This window comes from Ictidomys tridecemlineatus, chromosome 2, assembly GCF_052094955.1.
Source record: "Ictidomys tridecemlineatus isolate mIctTri1 chromosome 2, mIctTri1.hap1, whole genome shotgun sequence".
NCBI classification, from domain to species: domain Eukaryota; kingdom Metazoa; phylum Chordata; class Mammalia; order Rodentia; family Sciuridae; genus Ictidomys; species Ictidomys tridecemlineatus.
Genome location: NC_135478.1, coordinates 46,052,400 through 46,071,766, shown reverse-complemented (window position 1 = coordinate 46,071,766; position 19,367 = coordinate 46,052,400). Strand labels below are relative to the sequence as shown.

General features: G+C 38.5%; 1 protein-coding gene and 1 long non-coding RNA gene across 11 annotated transcripts in view; one reads left to right on the top strand and one right to left on the bottom strand.

The window, feature by feature from the left end:
• The window catches only part of Cacna2d3 (calcium voltage-gated channel auxiliary subunit alpha2delta 3), an 873,532-nt gene that overhangs the window by 842,630 nt on the left and 11,535 nt on the right, over window positions 1–19,367 (top strand). The window lies entirely within an intron of this gene.
• Window positions 8,616–19,367, bottom strand: part of LOC144375068 (uncharacterized) — a 77,919-nt gene continuing 67,167 nt past the window's right edge. For 2 of the 6 annotated variants that reach the window (XR_013434460.1, XR_013434463.1), the window contains one exon: window positions 10,155–11,996. This is a non-coding gene — a long non-coding RNA (uncharacterized LOC144375068). Of the gene's footprint in view, window positions 11,997–19,367 lie in introns of all 6 variants that reach the window. The other 4 variants (XR_013434464.1, XR_013434461.1, XR_013434459.1 and 1 more) reach the window with 3 other exon arrangements.

Below are 19,367 nucleotides of genomic sequence, written 5' to 3'. Positions count from 1 at the left end.
GAAGTGTGGGTTTGAGGAAAAATACAGCAGATGATCAAATCAGGGACTGGTTATGTTCAGAGATGAGTCTTGAGAATTATGTCATCATCTCTGGCTGCATGACAGGATAAATGGTAATATCATTAAGAGGTTCAGTAGTGTCTCCTTACCTATGCTTTGACTTTCTACAATTTCTTAGCTGTGGTCAGTAATAGTTTGAAAATATGAAAGTGAAATGTCCAGAAACAGTTCGCAAATATTAGGTTGTGTGCCATTCTGGGTTGTATGCCAGATCTTATGCCATTCCATTCTGTTCCTCCTGGAACGTAAATCCTCCCTTTGTCTAGTGTATCCACTCTGTATATACTACTTGCCTGCCCATTAGTCACTTTGTGGCCAGCTCGGTTACCAGATCAACTATAATGGCATCCTAGACCTTGTAGGTAAAGTTTGGTACTATTTTCAGTTTCAGGCATCCACTTGGTGTCTTAGAATATACCCCACATAGATAAGGAGGAAGTACTATATAGGAAAATCTGGGGGTTGGGGACTTTTTTTTTTCTGGTTTAATTGCATAGGCTGGCACTTTCAGAACAAAAGAGGAGGGAATAAGTCTCTTTGCCTTCTTCCAACTGCTGAGTGTTTTATGCTGAAGCATGATGTTAAATTTAATTCACACACAATTTCTCTTTTAAGAATTGTTTTTAGAGATGGGATTTCTGTCAAATGTCTTTTAGACATTTGACATGTGAGCAGATCCCACAGCACGGGCTCTTTTCCAATGCTGTGCAGGGTATCTTACATGAGTAAATTTACTGGGAGGATGCAAACTGGATGTCAAGTGGGGAATTTTCCTGTAGTCCCAGATTTAGGAGAGAACACAGTGGCACTGAGCATCATAGGTTAGGAAAAGAACAGCCATTTATCTGGCCCTAATTTAGAGTTGGAAGCCCTCCCCAGCCCCACCCACAAGCTTAGTTGAGTCCCTCTAGTGTATCATGCAAAGTCAGATAAGGACCCTACGAGAACATCAGAGCTCATAAGAAAGCATCCAGGAGATGCTTTTTCCTGCTGGAATCCTGATGGGCTATGGGGGAATGCCCCCAAGAGATCCCTTGGGGTGTACTGGACGCGAAGTCCAGAACTGGTGGGATGCCTGCTGGGCAATAGATGCACAGATGTATTCTGATGCCTCTCCAGGCTGGGGAAAGAGGAGTGGAGGAAGAGGACAAGACTTGAGGAGGTACTGCACCAGTGCAATCTGTCTGGTTCAGCCACAGATGCATGTGCTTACTGGGGGCCATATGGAAGATAGCTGACCCCATACCATCTTGCTGAAACCCAGCAAGAGGGCTGCTTTCAGGTGAAGGCCACTCCAGTGTCAAGAGAAAGGAGAGTAACCTCTCGTGATAGGAGCTGCATGGGTGTCAAGTCAGGGCCATGGTGAGAAGCTCCAGGTTAACCCTGAGAACAACACAAAAGAGCCATCATTGCCTGCTGGGCCGGACAGCAGGCACCAAAGGTCAGTTGGTACAAACAAAGCAAATCATGGGGAGATAATGACCCTTGATCCAATGAGTAGAAAATGCTTGCCATTTTGCTGCTGTTTGTCTGATCCCAAGCTACAGAGGAAGCTAGAACCCAGAAGCTGGGAAGAAGGACAGCAGAGAGCCTTGTGCTAGTCATAAAATGGTATTGAAATGGACTTGAACTCATTTTATATACTTAAAGTAGTCAGAAGGTTATGGAATTTCTATAAAATTCTCATTAGACATGAGAAGGCAGGAATTCAAAAGAGTGGAGCTGAACACAAAGGGAATAATGTTAGTTGATTTGCATGTCTAATTAATCCTCTGGGGAATTCTGTATTACTTTCAATGTCCTGCTGCAGCCTAGTTACTGCATTTTATTAAAGATCAACATATCAGTAATCAGAAGGAGAGATTATTTATAGTTTGGGGGGAGACAATCTTGGTTAGGTCTTATATCTGTGCTTCATAAAAGGAATCCAAGGCATTTCCTTCTCATTGTGCTCTGAAAGAGTTTAAATATTTTAGAATGATCTATGCCTTGACATGCTAAGATGATTCACCAGTAAAACTATGGGGCTCCCCACTTTGGGGGTAAGCATGTGAGTCAGTGCTCTCTGTTCTATACTTTGGGCTGAGTTTGGAGAGGTGCTGGCTTTTCCTTTTCCCACTCCCCTCTTCCCAACATTCTCCACACAGTGACTATAGAGGTATTCCAGAACATGTCTGCCATGTTTAATTTTTAGCTTGAACTTTAGAGGTCAACAAATGTTTGCTCTCCACAATTTACTGGCCTGGGTCAGTGGGAGGCATTTTGCTGCATGCTGAGGGTTGGGGTTGGGGGCACAGGTAGAGAATAGGAACTGGTATGAAATCCAGAGTTAACACATCCAGCCCAACTGAAAGTAGTACAACATAGACGAGGACCTTTGCCAGATCCAAAGAGTTCCCTGTGACTTACTCATCGTCTAGATTTTATCCACCAAGAAGATGAAAGACGGTCTATAAAGGGAAACAATCTACAAAGGGCAAAAGACTTTTGTAGGAGTCTTTCAAACGTCTAACAATTCTTAAGCCCTGGTTCTGAACCTATTTAATGAAAAGCAAGCTGTCGGGGTTCTCCAAATGTGCAATCCTGTGCTGCTCTGGGAATCTTATCCCTGGGTTCCTCCCCGTCCTGCATGTCTGTTCAAGGCAAGAAGCATTGTGATCCCCTCCGTCACTTGGTCAGTCAAAGCCCCTCTTAGAAGATGGTGTGCGGCAGACGGTTCTCTGAGGCGGTCTTGAAATTGTATCATCTGTTCCCTGCAGTTCTGTCTCAGCCTGCAGTGAGTGGGAAAAGAGGACTGGGTTGTTTCAGTTCCAGCAATGGACATATCAAAATTGCTTCCCTCTTCCCAGCTCCCTCTCCCTTGAGGACCTAATTTATTTCACGCATCTTGGCCTATCTCTGCTTAGAACCCTCCCTGTGATTCTCTATTGAAGCATTTCCCTCTTCAGCTTTTCTGGCTCCCCCCAGAGCCACCAGGCCGCAGCTCCTCTGCACTATGATGTCAGCCTGGCCGCTGGGCCCAGCTGGATGGAGGTGTTCTTTATGCAGCTCAGCCCTGCACTCTGGGCCATAAATACACGTTGTACACATAAATGTACAGTTAACATTGCCCAGGCCCCTCCAAGGCACCATGTTAATAAGCAGACAGTAAGTCTTTAAAATATGGAAAAGTAGTTAATCTTTCCGCTAGCAAAGCCTTTGTAGGGGGTGGTTTTCCTCTACTTCAATGTAGCTGTGTGCAGGCTTTTCATCTCCTAGGATTTGGGAAAGGAAGAGGGGAATTTGCCATAGGGCTTCCCAGGAACTGTGTTAAAGACACCGATATCTCGCATTTGCTGTCATTAAGTGTCTGTATCGGGTGATCTCACTGGATCTGCCCCCAAGTTGCTTGAGCCCTAATATCGTAACCCAAGATGGAAAATTTGCTGCCCCCAGTAGTATAGTATAGCAATGCAAGCCTGGAAGGTCTGCAGCTCTGGTTTTGATTTATGTATGCATTATCAGCTCAGCCTCAGTTACTTTGAGAAGTTACTTAGCCTCTTGTTTACCTGTCTCTAAAATGGGTAGGATTTTATCTTATGCCGTTACTGTAAGGTATAAGAGGTGACATATCTTCTTGAATTCATTCTCTCTTGTGAAAATGAGAAAATCAGTATTCGCTGCTCCCCTGAGTAATCGCCATTTTATAAACAGTTTAAGAACGTATGAATACATTTTCCTTATAAAGATCCTCAATGTAAGTTCAAGTAGATGATTCACAGCAAGTGTTCCTTGATCCTCCTTCCTCATCCTCTTCCTCCTTTCTCAAGGTAGCCACTGTGGTTGGTTTGGTGTTACTCTTCCTGATTTTTATTTTGTACCACTGCATCTCTTAGAGGAAGAAAGTAGGGAAATGTATCTTATTTGGGGCTCACTTCATGCTAAGTACTTACCAGGAAAGTCACCCTAGACTTTCCAGAGCAATCAGACTCGGACAAGAGGCCCACATTGGGAGGCTTTGTCTAATTCATGTTAAAGGATATGGCTAGAAGCAAGAGGAAAGAGGGAACTCCATTCTTATCACTGTTATGCTGTAATGTTCATGTGGTCTCTGCTCTTGCCCATCTCCTTTTTCATTCCTTCATCTTGGTTCCCCCACCCTCTCCCTGTTTCCCACTGATGGTGTGCTGAGGAGTACCAGACCTGAGGGCTGGGAATCAGGGCTCAGCAGGCAGAAAGTGCTTGAAATGCACATTTGCTTGATTGGAGAAATGCAAGGGCAAGTTTGGCCTTTAACCTGCTGAGCAGCCCTGGTGTCGATCTGGGAGATCATCCCAGGCAGAAACAGGCATTACCAATGGGTTGACTCAAGAATGAGATGGGTAACAGCTATGGGTCCAGAGATGACAGTTTGTGCCTTAGGAATAATTTTACTTGTTTTTTTTTTTCATTTCTTATCAGTTAGAAGATACATACACCTTATTTAAGTCCTCATATGCTCTACTTTAGTCTGTTCCTTCTATGTCTAACATAAATCGTGAATCACGAATTTGCCATGTAAATACATCTGGTATTTTACCCATCCCATTTATTTTTCTTGTTCTCTATGGCAGAATTAAATATTCTTAAGTGAATATTTGTAAATATGCTTGTTCATACTTTGTGTAGGGTTTGACAATGTTATTTTCCTGCTCCTGTGTCTCAGAATATCTTTTTGTAACGGTAACTTCAGCCCTTTCATTTCAACTGGTGACCAAGTAAACCATAAAACGGACACACTGGTACTTAATCATTCCCCTATTGATGTGTATTTTGGTAGGTTCCATTTTTTTTCTTTGAGCAAATAATGCTACCCAAAGCATCTTTACATATGATTTAGGGTTTTTAAAATAAGTTTTAAAGAAGTTAGAAAAGATCTAAATTACTTCCACTATAATGATAATAACTTATCCTCAGAGTGGATATAAAGTAACTTTCCCACCAGGTATAGAGTGGCAAACATTTCTTTAGACTTTCTGCATCATTAGTATTTCTAAAGATTTTAATTTTTTCCAGTTGGCTAATGAAAAGTGCATTTCATTATCTTCATTTCCTTCTAATTTCTAATTTTCCGATTTATAGCAAGACTGAGCCCCTTGTGTCTGAATTCATTCGTGCTTCCTCTTCTATGAATAGTTTCATGGGTTTTGATATTGGATAGGGCAAGAATTTTCTCTTTATAAAACTTGGGTTTTTTTTCCACAGTTGTCCAAACTGTTCTTTATTTTGAGAGTCCCTTAGAAAAATTGTTTCAAATGTTTTAAAGGAGCAGATTTCTTGTTAATGTGATACAAGTTATTTATAATGATAACTTGTAGCTCAGATATGCTACAGCCTCATGAAAAAAATCAGCAAACTGGGTAACCAGGTTATCAATTCAAATATATATATTGAGCAAGATAACTACAAATTATCTTACAATGTTAGAGCTTACACATCAAACTTCATAATAATCCCTCAATTTTTTATGACATTTCCAAAAAGTGTCAAATGTGACTTTAACTTTTCTTTATCAGTTGTTCTTAGTTATACATGACAGTAGAATCCATTTTGATAAAATTATAGTATTACTTTGAATTCCAAGTTTAAGGGGAAGGTGACACCTTTGAAATACAAGTGTTATTTCTACAGCCATTGTTCTTTCCTCCAATTTTTAGTTTGTTTTTTCAGTCGAGTGTGATCTTTTGCATAAAAGGCACATGCTTTACTAAACTTGTTCTTGGGCATTTTATAGTGATTACTGACACTATCAATGGCCCCTTATTCCACAAATGATTTTTATTGGTTATCGACAGTGTTAGACTATGGTTTTATATGCTGATTATATAACCAGTCAGCTTGCTGAGTTCTTTCATTAGTTCTAATAGTTGGTCAGTGGGTTTTCTATGAACACAGCCATATCTGTTCTTGGGGTGATTTGGTAGTATTCACCTGGGGGTAGATTCTCAATGAACATTTCAGTTTTGTTGATGGAAGTTGGTCTGCATTTATATAATTTTTTAATAGCTTGTCCAAACATAGATATTTTATACTTATCTGGGAAGGTGCGTTTTCTCTAAGTTTTCAAATCGTTTGCAGTGGTATATATAATAGTCAATGAAAATGCTTAAGATGCCTCTGTTTTGGGTTTTTAAGTTACCTTATCACTTCTTTCCCAATCTGGAGTGCCAGAAGTTGGTTCTATCAATATTCTTTTAAATCAGTTTGATTCTGCTGCTAGTCTTCACTGTTCTATTTACATTTTAGCCTTCTGCTTTTATTAAAAATTCTGCCATTGAGTTGACAAATATTTACTGTGAATCTGCACCATCCCAGGCACAGCCCCATGCTGGAGATAAGGGGGAATGTGGCTGTAAGATGCAGCCTGTTTTCATGGAAACTGCAGTCTGCAGCAGATGGTGAGCCAGCCAGGAAGAAGGGGAGGCAAGTAACAGAGCTGAGCTCTTTAGTCCCAGGCAGGTCCTGATCCAGTTAGAGCAGTAAGGACTGCAATATTCTTGGGGTTCACTTGTGAAAAGTGGGGAGGCATGAGGAAAGAGAGGGAGAGAGATTAATACGTATTTTTAGGAGTTACACTACAGGAGACGGTCGCTGCAGGTAAGTCGAAAGGAGAGTTGTTTCTCCTGAAACGGGAGATGTGACTGCATATCTCTCAACTGAAGGGAATGGTTGCTATAGAGGAGTCAATTTCTGCAGTGTTCATCTGTGTCTTCTCTTCCATCAGTCGCCTCCCTGCAGGAAGCAGAGGGATGGGCTTTAGAGAGGGGCATGGATGCTCCGTCCTGTATATAAGGGGGAAGACCACCATAGGGGCATAGTAGGTATAGGTTCCTGTTCACTTCTCCAGATTCTTGCTTTGAAAACCTGGATCAATTACTGGAAAACATTTTTCTTTGGTTTTTAGGATTGTCCCCCCCTCCACTCAAAATGTTGAATGTCACACTGCACAAATTTGAGCCTGGACTGTTGTCAAATTCTCAAGAATTGGAGAAATGTGGATTTTTAAATCCTTACCATTTATAACTTTTTGCTATTAATTTGTGCTCTACTATAAAAGAACATGTAATTGATGCTTTCTGCTCTTAGAAATGCATTGCAGTCTCATATGTTTGAAAATACATTGTGAATTTTTCAGGTCCGAAGAGTTTCTATTCCACTTTTTAATAGATCCTGTGCTAACCAGTCCTTTTTGGTATTTGTTTATTCTGATCATTAGATACATAAAAAATCAAGTTGGGGCTGGGATTGTGGCTCAGACGTAGAGCGCTCACCTAGTGCAGGTGGGACCCTGGTTCGATTCTCAGCACCACATAAAAAATAAAGGCATTTTTTGTTGTCCATCTGCGCAAAAAAAAAAAACTCAAATAATCATGGCATATCTTCTTAGCACCTTATACTATTTTCCAGTATGAACTATTACACTTTCCTCTGACTATTTGAGTAATATTTCTAGCCCTCTTTTTTGTTAGTATTTTTTCTCATGTATTTTTTCCTCCTCCCAAGTCATCCTGCTTGGCAAATAGTTTAATGCTAGTACTTTCCTAACCCCATTGGAGAGTTTCTGCCTTTTGATATGTGAATCTCGCAACCTCACATTTATAGTAAATGGAAATAATTTTAAGTTTAGAGGTATCCATGTGTCTGCTTAATTTATCATGGTCTCTTGTGTTGATTGGGTTATCATTTTTTCAGTAATCATCTGTTAATGCTTACAGTTGCTCAGAGTCTATTTTTCTACAGACACTGCTATGCCTTTGCCTTCCTTATGCCTGTTTTCCTCAAAACTTTCTTGTTCTGTTTCTCTATCCTCACTACTTGGGTTGAAAAGTTGGTTTCACTGTCATTCTTTTGAAAGTCCTTTACTTCTAGAGAAGTCTTTAGGATTGGTCTATATCTTTGATAGCCTTAAGTTTCACTCAAGCTTGACTATGCCCTTTCAATGAAGAAGTGTTTTTAATTCCAAAAAATATTTTCTCCCTTAAGTTCTTGTATGCTTTTGTCTTTATCATGCAGCTGGTAGATTCAACCATTTGTTTTTCAGAAAGTTTATGTGGTCTTGGTTTTTGACATTTTTTCCTTCTCAGACTGTCAACAGTGATCTTGGGGTGGGGGGTATTTTTATGCTGGTAAACATTGTCCAATACAAAGAGACTAATAGGTACAGCAATGTTCTGGCCTAGATGAAATTGGATCTAGTGCTAAAGGGAGGTCAAGCAAAGAGAATTTTATAAAATGGCTTGTTTTTCTGAACTCGGGATTAGTTCTGGAGAAGAGATTGGTGTTCCAAAATACGTGATCATAGTTCTGGCAACAAGGAAATCTTTGAGCAGTGGCATGCCTGGTCCCCTGTTATAGCCACATCTAATGAGTGGGCATTTGTAGAAAGGAGGTTAGTTGTATTGCAATATCAGAGACATAGTTGGATAATTCAACATAAGAGGTGATAACAGATAGTTGAAAATCATTTCTTTCTTTTTAATTGCCCCAAAACCAGAAGAATTTGTCGCTGTATAAATTTAATTCACCATGGTAACACATTCTGCAGAATAAACAAATTTATTACAAGAAATGTGAATTAATGTAAAACTTATGGAGAAATTGACAATTTGGTCAGGCTAAATTCTATTTCATTCCAGTAACTGGATTTAATGAAACTGTCACTTCACTGGGTTGGGTAACAACATTAGTGGTATAAATTAAAAACTCTGTTTGAAGAAAATTTGAAAATGATTTATTCTTAGCCAATAGGGTGACCATAGCCCAGGAATATGAATTCAAGTTAACCCTGACTGACTGGTTCCTCCACAGAAGAGGTCTCATGAAGTTTCATAGTCGGAGAACAAAAGAAAGTTGTAAGTGGGTTTTAGATATGATTTTATCGTATTCTTAGCTTAAGGGTTGGTAGAGGTTAGAGGTCTACTAAGATTAGCGTCACATTCCAAGAAGTTTCCCTACTAGTTAACAAAAATGTTAAGTCACATACAAAAGTTAAAGTAAATGACTAGTTGATGGGCCTAAGATGGCCCATGAGAATTTTGGTGCTCAATCTACAATGCTGACTCTCTCCTCAAACAATATGCAGAACCTTCAATATCAGTGTGGCTTCCTCAGAGAACTTCAATTCCTGGTTCCCCCTTTGGCTGTGTGTTCAGAAGCTAAATGTTTTGTGTCTTATGGAGCTAGGAAGACTCATTCTCACAAGCTCATGAAGAGGAGGCTGACTAGGTTAAGAGGGCACAAGTTATCAAATCCATTAAGGAAGAAGTCATGAGGCTATCTTAGTGTCAATCATCATCATGAACTCATTTTGAGTGTGTTGTTTTTCCCCTCCTTTGTATCGGATGTAACAGTTATGTGTGACATATCACTATTATACCTGAAGTTAAAAGAACCAAGAGCATAGTATGGCCTTGTTACTGGTAAGGCGTCTAGAACAAAGAATTGAGCAAGATGCACAGAAGTGACAAAGCACAGATTTAGTAAAGGAGAAAATAAGTCATTGAAGTAGAACAAGTATGCTCCATTAAGTGGAGCAGGCAGAGAGCAAGGGTCCAAGCCTCGATGTTGGGTGATTCTTGTCTTACAGTTGGGAGGTGTTTCCCTCCATCCTGTGGACCTGATTGAAGACCCTGCCTTATTTTTTCCACTGGTAACTTTGATACCTAATTAGAACAACCAGCCTGTGGTAGGAGTTGCCATGGTAGTGGGACGTAAGGCAAAGAGGATTGTGATTACTTGACTCCTGTCCTGAACCCCACCTCCATCATCCTACCAAGCTGAAGGAGAAAAGGTAGTAATGAGGGAACTAGGTATCCCAACTAAGGAAAAAAAAAAGTCTTCTGCATGCATCATACCTTTGATCATAATAATGTCTTGCCCCTGTGTCTATAGCCATGTGTACTTTATGAAATATCAATTCAAAATTTTCTGGACAGTTTGACCTCACAGATTTACCTTGTGTGGAATATCTAATTCAAAGAAAGATTGATCCTCAATGTCAGAGTCTTACAACTCTTACTTTTTTGCAAATAATTTGATTTGTCATATTATCTTGGTGAAATCCACAGGCAGTCACATTACAGCAGAAGTCAGGAAATTTTATTTGCTTCTCAACAAAACTGTTCCTTTCCCATGTAACACATATTTTAGTAACAGTAGGAACAAAAGGCCAGACTTGTGAGCATAAGCAACCTCCTTTCTTAGAATTCCATTTCCCTTTCTGACTGAGATCTAATAGGTAATATTACAAAATGATACTTATCTACTTCCCATTGGTAGAATATGGTATGGTTTAATTTTTTTTTCCAGTGCTAGCTAACTGTACTATTGGATATTTTAAAGACTCATGGAACATGAGCTTTTAAGGTACAGTGTTAGGTTATAAGTCCTGTTATTTTCCATAATTGATCCTTTGTACAATAATTTCCATAAATCATTAACCCTAACCTTTGCACTGACAGGTGTTGACCATTTTCTCATAGCTGCTTTAGATTCTGCCTCTACTAACATTGTCAATAACCCTGTTGAGTTGAAGAATAGGTTCTTTCCCATCTTTGGGTTCAGGAACAGTCCTGTATAAATTTTTTGTAATACATACTTTTAAAAATTTCCAATCCTTTTCACACTACATGTACTATTATCTTGAAAGCATATTCTCTTCTAAAGAATGTCTTTGTTTATAGCCAATTTAGCTTGCCCTTAAATTTTTGGTCAAGTACCTACATCACCAGTGAGGTCTCTGGCCAATTTTGATGAATCCACCATGACTAATATTGCCATTGGAAACAAATCACTTTTGTACAATTTGGATATGAAGAGTCAAACCAAAATTTTTGACATCCTATACAAGGGTCCGCAGCATAGAAGTGACTCCAAAGTAGGTAGAATTCTAAATAGTCTCCTGGGCCTGCTAGGAGCATTTACATCATCTGAATTCATGGAGATCATATGGTATGGTCAGGTCCCAGGCACACTCACAGAGCAGATGTTTGTCAGAATAGCTGCAACAAATTGACCCATAGATCCAGGAATTTGAAAAATCTTATTGTCTCCACTATCAGTAGCAAACATAGTAATCCACCTGGTTGGACTTGGGTTAATATTCTTCCTTTATCCCTTGTAGGAACCTCTGTTGTTTTGGCTACAGGGGTTTGGATCTGAAATAAAAGTAAGTTTCTTCAGTAGGTTTAAAATCAGACTCTTCCAATCTGGAACTTGGAGTTTTTCTTTACCTAAATTGTACCAAAGAATAAGAGAATTATTTTCTGGGGGCAGTGTAAAATCTGAAGGAGGATTCAGTTTGGATCAAGGTCTGGATAAGCAGTCATCATTGCAAAAAAATGATTAATGAGAGGTTATAATCTCATCATTCTTAGTTTTACTAAAATCAAGTTTGGCATTACTTTTAAGAAACATCAAGCAAATTCTAAAATATCTCAATTTCTAAGAGATCTCTCTAAACATATTTAGGTCCATAGAAAATGTTCTATAAAGATTGAGTCAGTAAAAGAGTGGGTAGAAGGGATTGGGGGTTCCTTTACTTGGTGGGTCCTCAATTGTCAACATGGGGGAAGGCAAGTATCAGCCAGTTTTTATGAAGTCTAAGTGGTATGTCATCAGCAGGAGCTGGTACCCATTTGAGGTGAGAGATGTGATACCAAGCATTTACCCTCTGGAGTTTTGGTGACATGAGATCATTGTTCCTGATGGGATGCTTTTCGTTGAGGCTGAAGACAGTCCTTGATGTAGTGTCTCTTCCAGTAGACAAAGTCATCAGGCTGTAGCTCCTAGTCATCTGTTCTTTCCTGGGAGCTCACTGCAGAGAAAATGTGGAGTCTGTAATTCAGTTTTATCTGTTCTGTAGGCAATGGGTGTCATCCTAAAGCACGAGGCTGGCATTGTTGTTAGGAGTTGTACTTCTGAGGAAATATAAAACGAAGTCAACAATAACAAAGCAAATCCAGTTTTATCATAGTTTTGAACCAAGAAATATTTTTTTATAGTAAAACCAGTTACCAGGGAAAATCAAAGAAAAACCAGTTTGCAAAAGAAATTTAGTTTTATCAGAAAACTGTATTTAAGAGAACAGTGGTTTCTGGCAGGGGCACTGGAGCACACGCCTGTAATTCCAGCGGCGCGGGAGGCTGAGGTGGCAAGATTGCTAGTTCAAAGCCAGCCTCGACAAAAGCGAGTTACTAAACGACTCGGTGAGACCCTATCTCTAAATAAAATGCAAAATAGGCCTGGGGATGTGGCTCTAGGGGTCGAGTACCCCCAAGTCCAATCTCTGGTTCCTCCCCCTAATCAAAAAAAGAACAGAGGAATCCAAAAGACTGAGAGTTGCCAAGGTTAAAGACCTAATGATCATTCACAAAGTAATTTGGTTGGTTGTATTTAACATTAGAACTATGATAACAAATATCAAGGTGTATCAGATTTCTAGGAATATTAAATAACTGAAACATTTATTTATATAAATGTAAGTCAAAAATATGTCCCTTGGCCTTCTCAAGGCCCTCTTAAAATCTTTTTTTTTTTTATAATGGTGACCGATATACCTGATGAGAACAAGGTAGACCAGGAAAAGTACTGTGGCTCATGGTTTCAGGGGGTTGGTCCATATTTAGCCCATTTTATAGCTCTGAGCCCTGTGTGAGGGAGAACATTATGGCAAAAGTACATGGTAGAGGAAGGGAGGAGTTCATAATGATAATTATGTTATCATAATTCTAAAGTTAAATGATAACTGGAAGCAGGAGAGATCTACTCACCAAGTACAAAATAAAAACCCTGAAGGCAGCTAGGCAGTGGTGGAAGCCTGTAAAATCCAAGGGGCTCAGGAGGCTGAGGCAGGAGTTTTTGGGACATGAGGTCATTAGAGCCAGCCTCAGCAATTTAGTGAGGTCCTAAGGAACTTAGCAAGACCCCGTCTCTAAATAAATTATTAAAAAAAAAAAGGGTTGGGGATCTCTGTAGTGCATTTCTATGACAGGGTCAGTGGTCAGGTGCCCTGGGGTTCAAACCCTGGGTTTAAAAAAAACGAACAAACAAACAAAAAAAAAACCTCCAAACCCAAAGGCACAACCCCAGTAACCTACTTCGTCTAGATATAGGAGTTGTACTTCTGTAGAAATATAAAAGTCAATAATAACAAAGCAAATCCAGTTTTATCATGATTTTTAACCAAGAAGTTTTTTGGTTTTTTTTTTTTTTTGGTAGTAAAATCAGTTACCAGAGAAAATCCTGCCTGTAGGTACAGCCCAGCTAATCCATAACCGTGGATTAATCCACCATCAGGATACAAGTCACATAATCTAATCATTTCATCTCTGAAGATTCTTGCATTGTCTCCCACATGAACTTTTGGGAGATACCTCCTATCTATTACCATAACAGTTCTCTACAAGAAAGACTTAATTTTAGAATTTCTCAAGTGTATAACAATTAAATGGGTCGTAATGAAATGAAACCAAAGTGACAGATTTATTAAATTGATATGAAATAACAGTGCAAATGTTTTAAGCATGCTATTTGATAATGTTGACATATGTAAACATGCATAAACCACAATAAAAATAATAAACATGCTGGGCGTGGTGGTGTGTGCCTATAATCCCAGCAACTCAGGAGGTTGAGGCAGGGGGAGCAGGGGTTCAAAGCCAGCCTCAGTACTTAGGCCCTAAATAACTTAATGAGACTATCTTAAAATACAAAGAGGGGCTGAGGATGTGGCTCAGTGTTTAAATGCCCCTGGGTTTAATCCTTGGTACCAAGAATAATAATAAGCATATCTGTCACTCTTGAGAGTCTGTGTCCTTTTGCCAATACTTCCCTCGTTGTCCTCCTAGTTTCTCTGCCTTTTCTACAAAACCTTGCTTTGTTTTCTATACCAACAGACTGAATTTGCATTTTCAAAAATTTTTACATAAATAGAATCATGAAATATATATGAATGTGTGCTTTGTCTAGCTTTTACCACTAGGGTGTTTTGAGAGTCATCTGTTTTGCAGTGTGCATTGTTACTTCATTTTATCAGAGTAGTATGCTCTGATAAATCGCAATGTATTTACACTCTTCACTTATTGAGACATAATATTTCTACATCTTTGTGGGGTACATTATGATAATTCAATGCATGTATACAATGTGTAATAATCAAAACATTCTTTATTTTAAATGGTTTTTTGGTTGTTTTATAGAACATGAATCATTTTTATGTGTTGGAAATTTCAAATACATCATCAATTGTTTAAACCAATAATTCCCTTGATGTGCTATAGAAAAAGACTTAATCCCTCTTCTGTGTTTTGGTGCCCCTTGTTGAACTTCTTTCCATCTTCCTGGTATCTAGTGAGTATTATTCAATTTCCCATTCTTCTATGATGTTGACTTTTTAACTCCCACAAATGAGTGAGAATATGTGATATTTGTCTTTCTGTGTCTGGGTTATTTCACTTAACATGGTGGCCTGAGGTTACATCCATATTGCTGCAAATGATTTCATTCTTTGAGTAATATTCCACTGTACATATATATCCCATTTTCTCCATTCATTCACTGAAAGGCATCTGGGTTATTTCCATATTTTAACTACTGTGAAAAGTACAAGTATGCTTCTAGTGTGATTTCCTTTGGATATAGACAGTTGAATTCTGAATCATGGGGTAGTTCTATTTTTAATGTTTTAAGGACTTTCCACAATGGCTGTACTAATTCACATTCCTGCCAAGACTTCTTAAGTTATCCCTTCTACACATTGGCTTTCAGCAAAAATTCTGGTGCTATTCTAACTGGGGTGAGATGGTGTCTCACCATGATTTTGATTTCCATTTTCCTGATAATGGCACATTTTTTGTCATACCTTTTGGACAGTTGTATGCCTTCTTCTGTCTCTTTAATTCTTGACACCATTTTAAAACTGGATTATTGCTTATTTATGTTTGGCTTTTTTAATTCCTAAAATAGGGTAGATATTAATCCTTGTTAGATGAATAGTTTGCAAATATGTTCTCATTCTGTATTTTTGGCGATTATTTATTTCCTTTGATGTATTTTCCTTGGTTTTATATAATTCTATTTGTCTATTTTCACTATTGTCTGTTCCTATCTGAAAAAAATCATTTCCAACACTAGTGTCTTGATACGTTTCCTTTGTTGTAATTCATTCAGGTTTGACATTTAGTTTTTTGATCAATGTTAAGTTGGGGTGCGTACAGTACCTTCTACATATGTATACCCAATTTTGCAAGCACAATTTTTTGAGGAGACTGTCATGACTTTGCTATATGTTCTTGGTGCCTTGGTCAAGTCAGTTGGTTGTATGAATGTGAATTCATTTCTGGGTTCTCTCTTCTGTTCCATTGATCGCTGTAGTGTGTTTCTATGCCAGGGCCATGATGTTTTAGTTACCATAGCTTTATAGTATAATTTAAGATCAGGCATTATGTGGACTCTTGATGCTCATGATTGCTTTGTCTATTACGGATCTTTTTCTGTGAAGAGTGTCACTTGTGTTTAATGGGGATTGCATTGAATCTGTAAACTACTTTTGGTGATATGGCCATTTTGAAAATATTCTGTCTATTCAATGGAGGTCTTTCCCCTCCTTAGTTGGGAATAAATCTAAGTGTTATGGCCTGCATCTGAGGCATCTCCCCAGAGCTCCTATTAATGTAAGAATATTTGAATGGTGGTTTCATTTTCTTGACTAAAGCTCTGATCAGTGTAACAAGAGCTATATTGAATGAGTGGTGAGAGTGGACATCCTGATTTTAGAAGAAATGCTTTCATTTTTCTTGTGTTCATCAGAGGTCTTATAATGTTTGAGGTAAGTTCAGAGGCTTCTTCTGCATCTATTGAGAATCATTTTTTTTTGTCCTTGATTCAATTCATGTATACAGTTAATTCAATCCTATATCTCCAGGATGAATCCAACTTTATCATGGTGCACAATCATATAAATGTACCTTTGAATGCAAATTGCTAATATTTTATCAAGTATTTTGGGCATCTAACTTCATCAGCAATATTGGTCTGTAGTTTTCTTTCCTTAATGTGTCTTTATTTGGTTTTGATTTTCAGGGTCATAACTGGCTTCACAGAATGGCAGTGTTTTCCTCCCTTTGTATTTCACAGAATAATTTGAAGAGGATTGGTGTTAGCAGAATTCCACTAAACCTTTAAAAAAAAAAAACTTTCTGGTACCAGGGATTGCACTTGGGGGCACTGAGCCACATCCCTATTTTGTATTTTATTTAGAGACGGGGTCTTATTGAGTTTTAGTGCTGGCTTTGAACTTGCAATCCCCCGGTCTCAGCTTCCTGAGCCACTGGAATTACAGGTGTGTGCCACTATGCCTGACAGGCTTTTTTTTGTCATACATGGCAGTAGAATGCATTATGGACTTTGATATTTCATACATAGCTGGGATATAATTTCTGAGTGTATATGTTGCAGAATCAAGTCATGTAGTCACACATTATATTAATGCTTTGGTTTTCTATATCCTCTTGGTTCAATTGGGGTAGGTCATGTGTGTCTAGAAATTTGTTTTTCTTCTAGATTTTAATTTATTGGACTATTTAAAATCATCTTCTGGACTTCAGCAACATCTGTAGCGATCTCTCTAACTTCATTCTTTTGGGTCTTCCCTAAGTTCTTAGCCAAACTAACCAATCTTTTCAATTCCATTAATTTCAGCTGTGATCTTAATTCTTTCCTGTCTTCTAGTTTTGGAATTAGTCCTGCTTTTTGAGGGCCTTGAGAGATAGCATTAGATTGTTTATTTGAAATCATTTTTTAATTGGTTCTTCACAACATTACAAAGCTCTTGACATATCATATTTCATACATTAGATTGAAGTGGGTTATGAACTCCCAATTTTACCCCAAATGCAGATTGCAGAATCACGTCGGTTACACATCCACAATTTTACATAATGCCCTATTAGTAATTGTTGTATTCTGCTACCTTTCCTATCCCCTACTATCCCCCCTCCCCTCACATCTTCTCTCTCTACCCCATCTACTGTAATTCATTTCTCTCCTTGTTTATTTTCCCATTCCCCTCACAACCTCTTATATATAATTTTGTATAGCAATGAGGGTCTCCCTTCATTTCCATGCAATTTCCCTTTTCTCTCCCTTTCCCTCCCATCTCATGTCTCTGTTTAATGTTAATCTTTTCTTCCTGATCTTCCTCCCTGCTCTGTTCATAGTTGCTCTCATTATATCAAAGAAGACATTTGGTAGTTGTTTTTTAGGGATTGGCTAGCTTCACTAAGCATAATCTGCTCTAGTGCCATCCATTTCCCTGCAAACTCCGTGATTTTGTCATTTTTTAGTGCTGTGTAATATTTAATGGTGTATAAATGCCACATTTTTTTTAATCAATTCATCTATTGAAGGGCATCTGGGTTGGTTCCAGTCTAGCTATTCTGAATTGTGCTGCTATGAACATTCATGTGGCAGTATCTCTGTAGCATGCTCTTTTTCCAGGGAATAGTCCGAGAAGGGCAATAGCAGGGTCAAATGGTGGTTCCATTCCCAGCTTTCCCAGGAATCTCCATACTGTTTTCCAAATTGGCCACACCAATTTGCAGTCCCACCAGCAATGTACAAGTGTACCCTTTTCTCCACATCCTCGCCAGCACATGTTGTTGTTTGACTTCATAGTGGCTGCCAATCTTACTGGAGTGAGATCGTATCTTAGGGTGGTTTTGATTTGCATTTCTCTGACTGCTAGAGATGGTGAGCATTTTTTCATGTACTTGTTGATTGATTGTATGTCCTCCTCTGAGAAGTCTGTTCAGGTCCTTGGCCCATTTGTTGATTGGGTTATTTGTTATCTTATTGTCTAATTTTTTGAGTTCTTTGTATACTCTGGATATTAGGGCTCTAAAGTGTGAGGAGTAAAAATTTGATCCCAGGATGTAGGCTCTCTATTTACCTCTTTTATTGTTTCTCTTGCTGAGAAAAAACTTTTCAGTTTAAGTAAGTCCCATTTGTTGATTCTTCTCATTAACTCTTGTGCTATGGGGTCCTATTAAGGAATTTGGAGCCCGACCCCACAATATGTAGATCGGAGCCAACTTTTTCTTCTATCAGATGCAGAGTCTCTGATATCAAGCTCCTTGATCCATTTTGAGTTAACTTTTGTGCATGGCAAGAGAAAGGGATTCAGTTTCATTTTGTTGCATATGGATTTCCAGTTTTCCCAGCACCATTTGTTGAAGATGCTATCCTTCCTCCATTGCATGCTTTTAGCCCCTTTATCAAATATAAGATAGTTGTAACTTTGTGGATTAGTCTCTGTGTCCTCTATTCTATACCATTGGTCCACCTGCCTGTTTTGGTACCAGTACCTTGCTGTTGTCACTATTGCTCTGTAATATAGTTTGAAATCTGGTATCGCTATACCGCCTGATTCACACTTCCTGCTTAGAATAGCTTTTGCTATTCTGGGTCTTTTATTTTTCCATATGAATTTCATGATTGCTTTATCTATTTCTACAAGAAATGCCCTTGGGATTTGATTGGCATTGCATTAAACCTATAGAGAACTTTTGGTAATATTGCCATTTTGATAATGTTAGTTCTGCCTATCATGAACAGGGGATATTTTTGCATCTTCTAAGATCTTCTACTTCGCTCTTTAGGGTTCTGTAGTTTTCATTGTATAAATCTTTCACCTCTTTTGTTACGTTGATTCCCAAGTATTTTATTTTTTTTGAGGATATTGTGAATGGAGTGTTTTTCCTCATTTCCGCTTCAGAAGTTTGGTCAATGATATACAGAAATGCCTTTGATTTATGCGTGTTGATTTTTATATCCTGCCACTTTGCTGAATTCATTTATTAGTTCTAGTAGTTTCTTTGTAGACCCTTTTGGGTCTTCTAGGTATAGGATCATGTCTTCCGCAAATAGTGATAATTTAAGTTCTTCTGTTCCTGTTTTTATGCCTTTAATTTCTTTTCTCTAATTGCTCTGGCTAGTATTTCAAGGACTAAATTAAATAGAAGTGGTGAGAGAGGGCATCCCTGTTTTGTTCCAGATTTTAGAGGGAATGCCTTCAACTTTTCTCCATTCAGAATGATGCTAGCCTGAGGCTTAGCATAGATAGCTTTTACAATGTCGAGGAAAGTTCCTGTTATCCCTAGTTTTTCTAATGTTTTGAACATAAAGGGATGCTATACTTTGTCGAATGCTTTCTCTGCGTCTATCGAGATGATCATATGGTTCTTATTTTTAAGTCTATTGATGTGGTGAATAACATTTATTGATTTCCATAT